Genomic DNA, 7,036 nt, shown 5'->3' with positions numbered 1-7,036 from the left:
CCCCCCCCCCCCCCCAAAAAAAAAAAAAAAAAGAAAGAAAGAAATTTCAGCTCAGAGAGGAAAAGCACCATTAGGCATGAATCTAAGGGCATGGAAATGGTTACTAGCAGAGCATGATTAAATCCCAGGCTTCTTGATTCTCAGCTCAGAAATGACAAGGATGGCAGATTCCTTCTCTTTTGCTTCCTTAGAGTATGTCCTACACTTGGACAGTCTCACAAAGTCAACAAATCTTGGCACTTTTTCTTTCATGAAGTTGTAGGTCCCAGGTACAGGCCTCTGAGGCATCTCCATCCTTGCCTCCTTGGGTATTACCCCCCTCAAGATGCTGATTAGATTCGATGGCTATGGGAGGCTGGGGCTCATGTAACAAATGAAAATGTATGCTGTGATGTCTATAAACCTCACCCCATCAAATTAATAATGAAAAGCCTCCCATCAAAGCCCTCCTTGTGCTCAATAGCCTGTGGCACATTTGGACTCATCAATAGGTGTTCAACAATATTACAACTTGTTTAAATCTTGGTGGAGTAGTGTTATGTACTATTGTTATTGACTTTCCTTTTCTAATTACCACCCAAAGGTGACGGATGGTGTATCTCTAATGACCACATCTTGGCGAGCGAGTGGCTTTAGATCTCAACTCATTGTGTCTTAGCTGCTCTGAGGAAGGAGACTTTACTGGTGGAATATTAGCTCTGCAAGGCCACCATATCAGAGTCCAGGCAAGATTCAAGTACCTTCCCAGAGGGGCTTTGGAAACTGGTTTGAACCAGAGGTGTTAGAGTGTCTGTTTGAAAGCACAGCGTGGTCATTGCAGAACTTCTAAAGCAGGTGGAACTAGTTGCAGCCAGCTTCTTTAACAGCCACAACCCAGGTGGGCAGAAAATACAGTTTTCTTTCCTTTTTTTCCTACAAGTCCACTTAATTTTAATTTTGAACCTTTATTTTGCTGAGTTGGCATGATCACCTCCTTGTTTTCTTATGATGGGGTCTAAGTATTAGGGAGGAGGTATAGTTATGTGGTACCCAGGCAAGGCAGAATTGCCTGTGGACTTTGACATTGTTCACCATGCTTCTTTTCTTTCTTTTCTTTTTCTTTTCTTTTTTTATTATTTTTTACACACACACACACACACACACACACATAGATTTTAGATTTTTGCCATAGGGCATGTGTGCTCACCAGAAAGAGAGAGATGAAGAGAGGGAATGTGAGAAATCACTCTCAGGGGGATGGCCACACTGCAGTCTCTTCTCTTCCATTCTTCTTTTGAGATTTTGGGTATGCACACATGTATCTGGTGTGATTTTCAAACCACTGGATCTAGAACTTGAACCATGGGGAATGGTTGGCCATGTGGGAATCCAGTTTCTTAATTGCTATACTACCTGCTGGCCCCAACCTGCTTATTTTCTGACGTAGGTACTCTGACATTGGTGCTCTGATGTTGGTCATCACATAGAGCCGAGGAGGTTTTCCTCTTTCCTTTCATGGTCCTGTAGGCCAAGTGGGTCTCTCTGCTGCTGTTTTGCATGCCGTTGTTGCACTTCTTCTTGCTGTCTTGGGCATGGAGATCTCTGAGGTTCCTTCAGGTGCTGTTTGCTGACTGTGCTCCCTGTGCTGTGTTTAGGCCAAGTTTCAAGGAAGGACCAGCATTAAATTTCATAAGTTTCTTTGTTACTTGGGAAATCCTTCATGGTCTCTCTTGGAAGTCCCCACTCAGATCCCACTTCTCACTAACATTTTCCTTTTGTTAATTTGTTTCATGTCTACAGTCTTCTTTGGCTTCCTCAAAGTTTAAGCTTTTAGAACTTGGAGTTGGGAAGACTGCCTTTTACAAAATCACTCTGAGACAGTAAGCACAGAGCAGTTTAATTGCTTGACTTTTGTGGAGCGGGTAATTGGATGGAGGAGGAAAAACTGGAAAAATACCGAGAGATGGAAAAGTGATTTGCTAATATAAAAGCGATCACACCATAGTAGAATACTACTGAGAGTAAGTCTTCTGTTCCCCCTTCCAGGTCCCTGAGCGACATCGACATTTTCATTGTTCGAATGTAGTTCCCATCCTTGATGGTTGGGGCCATGGTCAGCCACTTAGAAGCAGATAAAATATTTCCAGAAGATAGTGCCTTTTGAGAGCCTTCCCTAATTCTCTCATTGTGTATTTGTAGTTTGGTAATGACTGACCAGATCAAGTAATCACTCTCCAAATTCCCATCATACTGCTTTATTTTCCCTTATTTTAACTTTTCTCATAAGAGACTCGTGTTCTTGAAAGGTAGGATCTGTTTCTGATTTGTTTCTATATATTTAGCATGTTTGTTGCTTAATAGGTACTTAGTAAATTTTGGAATGATCAATTAATAGAATCCTTAAAAAGAGAAAATTCAGAAATTAAGTTAATGGGGGGCCAGCAAATTGTATAGTGGCTATATTGTTGGGCTCCCACATGACCGAGGTTTGAGACCTGGACTCAGTGGCTTGAAACTCATGCTGGGGGTGGGTGCGTGCTTGCCCTCAACCCCAGGAGGAGAATGGAGAAGGGATTGAGGCATGGTTATTCCCTGGGGGGATGATTTTTTACTTTCCCTCTCACTGTCTCTGTCTCTCTCTGGCAAGCACACACACCCTAAGGCAAAACAAAACAAGCCTCTAAAACAAACAAACAAAAGAAATGAATTTATTGGCGTGAGAGGCTATATTTTTAGTTATGTCATCCATGCAATTATTTACTTTTTTATTCATTGACTATTTATGGAGCATCTATTTATGTTTCAGGACCTGTGCGGAAGCCTTAAGATAAAAAATTCAGCAAGAATGTGCATAGTATTCTCAATTGGACTGATCTGAGATGTTTTACCTGTTGTGTAAATTCTCTTTACAAGCCAAATGATGTATAGCGATTGAATTTTCTTTTAGTTATATATCGATATCGATATATATATATATAACTATATATCTATATCAATATATATTTTGTACACCCAAAAAGGCTTTTGGGCGGGCAGATTGCCAGGTGGCAACTGCTGCGATTGAATGTTTAAAATAATAATAATAATAAAAATAAAAATAAATTCAACAAGGGGACCAGCAGTTAGCATAATGGCTATGTCGCTGGACTCCCACGTAGTCGACTGTGGTTCATGTCCTGGACCCGGTGGCTTAAAACTCACACTGGGAGCGTGTGTGTGCGTGCCCAAGATCCCAAGAGGAGAATGGAGGAGAAGGGATTGCGACGTGGCCATCCCCCCTGGGGGGTGATTTCTTGCTTTCTGTCTCTCTGTCTCTCTCTGTCTGTCTGGTGAGCGCACGCGCCCTATAGCAAAAAATACCTCCCCCCCCAAAAAAAATAAGTTCAACAAGAGACACCTAATCTTTGAGGGGTTCCCATTTAGAATTTACCTATATCTTAACTGACCTAATTAGCCATATGGAATCTATTATATGTATATACCATCATTTAACAAGCATCCTATAAACAGCAGGATCATTTCTAATCTTTATTGCAAACAATGTTGAAATGAAGACCCTCATATAGAAACACTGTGTAATACAAGTACACTTATATCTGTAGTAAAACTTGCCAAATTGTCCTCTTCAAATATTCTCATCAATAACACATGAGAATTTACATCTGCATTTAAATGCTCCAGCCTTGATTTTTGCTAGCCATTATTCTAGGATCTTCAATGTGCTAATCCTAAGGTTTAGAGATATTTTCTTTTTTTTTTTTAATTTTTAGGACACCTATTTAACAGAAACCTGAAATTCTATGGGTGGAGTCATCCCCTCCCAAAGCGTGTTCTATGGAACCCTAGTCCTGTAGGATGTTATTTAGTCCTGTGGCCAGAAATATCCCATGTGATGTCTGCCTCTCACAGAGTTGCAAGGCACTTTATAACAATAAAGAAGCTTTGAAAACTGCATTGAATCCCAGTGTTTCCCAAACTCATTTAGAAATTACTTTTTAGACCTATTAGTATCTCCTCTAATATAAATACACACGTTTGTGTACATATTTCAAGAAACTTTGGAAGAATATTTATGTCCTTAAAGAATTTAGATGTTTTCAGAAAGGACCATCATTCTTTTCTAAAAGTAATTTCTGAAGTTCAGATAGCTAGGAAGTCTTCTCATTTCCTTGCTTTGGGCACTTCTATTTTACTTGTAGACATGTCCATAATTTTCTAAATCAACTCAGAGTCTAGGCATTGAATAAATGTTAGACAAGACCTGTTTTTTGTCAAGTGAACACCTGTGGCCATCCAGTTAATAGAGCTGAGAATAGTGCAAAAAAATTTTTTTAGTGTTAATATACTAGAAATTAGTCATGGTTTTCTTCAGTTTAGGAACTGGTGACTGGTATTTTCCTTTCTTTTCTTGAAACTCTAATTATGGAAACTTAGTAATGGACTTAAATGAAACTAAACTGAAGTAAACCTGGTTTGACAAGACACTCTAATCTTTATTTATTTATTTTTTAAGGTTTTTGCCATAGGACGCATGTACTCACCAGAGAGGAGAGAGATAGGGAGAGGGAAAGTGAGCAATCATGCCCCCAGGGGGAATGGTCACACAGCAAATCCTTCTCTTCCATTTTCTTCCAAAGATTTTGAGCACACATCCCCGGTGTGATTGACAAACTGCCAGGTCTGGGACTTGAACCACAGTAACCATGTGGAAGTCCAACTCCTTAACCACCATGCCACCTGCTGGTCTCTACATTCTAATCTTATAGGATGCTCCAGTACAACAAGTGTTCTGTGGTCTAATAATTTTAAGAAATATTGCAGAGTATATCCTGTTTTTAGAGATTTACAATATATTTTAAAATCTGAGCAGTATGTCTATAAATGGACTTTGTTACAACATTTCCTTAACTTTTGAACTGGAGAATGCTGTTGGTCACGTTAATGTTTTTTACTGGACTGAGGTTCTACAGAAAATGCTCGAAAAAATACCGACTACCTCATTTTTAAAGGTTAAGCTAAAAACTCAGAGAAACGAGGTAATTTACCCAAATTTAAATTGAACAGTAACCATGTGGAAGTCCAACTCCTTAACCACCATGCCACCTGCTGGTCTCTACATTCTAATCTTATAGGATGCTCCAGTACAACAAGTGTTCTGTGGTCTAATAATTTTAAGAAATATTGCAGAGTATATCCTGTTTTTAGAGATTTACAATATATTTTAAAATCTGAGCAGTATGTCTATAAATGGACTTTGTTACAACATTTCCTTAACTTTTGAACTGGAGAATGCTGTTGGTCACGTTAATGTTTTTTACTGGACTGAGGTTCTACAGAAAATGCTCGAAAAAATACCGACTACCTCATTTTTAAAGGTTAAGCTAAAAACTCAGAGAAACGAGGTAATTTACCCAAATTTAAATTGAACTCAGAGGCTAGGTATTGAATTAAATGTTAGAGACCTGTTTCTGACTTGCTTCACCTGATATTTTAGCTGAGGTGTATGAATCTAGTTGCGGCTCAGTGTGGTAACAGAGCAGGGCTGCTGTTTCTGGTTACACTGAAAGTGCCTGCACGACTCCAACAGGCACCTTTTACATAGACTGTGATATGATGATTGTCTTCAAGGTTGCACCATGGAAACCTTGTGCTAGGATCTTTACTAGTATGCTAGCAGGGAGCCTTTGCATGCATCTACCTGTTGGGATTTTGGGCTTCACTTCAGGAAATCACTAGCAAGCGGAGTTAGAATGGGAGAAATGATTTCTGTTCTGAACAATATAATCCTGCATATAATGGTGGTCGCCATTTACTAAGGGAACTGAGGTAGAGAGATTTCTGGCTTCTAAGCCAGCTTCGAAATGTACCGCAAAAAATTGAATTGCACCTGTGACTTGGCTCCACCCATGAAGCATTTAGACAGTGAGCCTGGAAGTACAAAAATGTATTCTTCATTAGAATTGACTCACTGAGTGAAATAAGAAAAAAAAAATCGTAGATAGAAATCAGTAATTACAATAAAGCTACAAATTACCTACGTACTTGTAGAATTAAGTTGGGTACTTCTAGGTAGTAACCCATGAGTCAAAGATGAAATTTAAAAATATTTTGTATGAAATGATTTAAAAAGTTTGTCTATTAAAACTTGTGGGATACAGTCACAGCTTTGCTTGTGGGTAAATTTATTGCCTTAAGTGCATATTTATTTTTTTATTTTTTATTTTTTTAGTTACTTCTTTTTTATGAATTTATTTATTTTTACATACATTCAAAGACATCATTTAGCTTATGAAGTGAACATTTCAATACGTGAACAATTCTACCCAGTCCCGTTGATCAAAATATCTTCAACAGATTACACCTCTCCATCCCTAAATGCTCTGCCTCTGTATCCCTCCTCCAAATGTCCTTCCCTAGACCCCACTCCTCCACACACACCACATCTGCCATTCACACTCATCTCTTGTGTTTGTATATCTTTTAGTCAGTCAGTTTTGGTCATAGAGTGCAGACACTAGGTATATATTAAGTGGGGATATACAGTGTCTCTCCTTCATAGCCTGGCTTGTTTCACTCAGCAGTAAATCTTCCATATTCTTCCACTTTATGTCAAAAGCCAGGGTTTTGTTGTTTTTTTAATGGCTGAATAGTATTCCATAGAGTATATGTGCCACAGTTTTTCAATCCATTCATCCATACGGGGGCATTTGGGTTGGTTCCATGTCTTAGCAATTGTGAATAGTGCTGCAATAAGCATCGATGTGCAAGCACTTTTACAATGAAGGATTCTTATGTCCTTTGAAAGGTAGATACTGAGGAGTGGGATTGCTGAATCATATGGTAGATCTATTTGTAGATTTTTGAGGAATCTCCAAATTGTTCTCCACAGTGGCTAGGCCAATTTACATTCCCACCAGCAGTGTAAAAGAGTTCCCCTTTCACGACACCCCCACCAACACTTATCATTTTTTTTTTTTTTAATCTTAGACATTCTGAATGGGGTTAGGTGATAACTCATTGTTGTTTTGATCTGCATTTACCTTACTATGAGGGATGT

Source organism: Tupaia chinensis, unplaced genomic scaffold (genome assembly GCF_000334495.1).
Source record: "Tupaia chinensis unplaced genomic scaffold, TupChi_1.0 Scaffold000576_1, whole genome shotgun sequence".
NCBI classification, from domain to species: Eukaryota; Metazoa; Chordata; class Mammalia; order Scandentia; family Tupaiidae; genus Tupaia; species Tupaia belangeri.
This window is presented reverse-complemented; position numbering follows the sequence as displayed.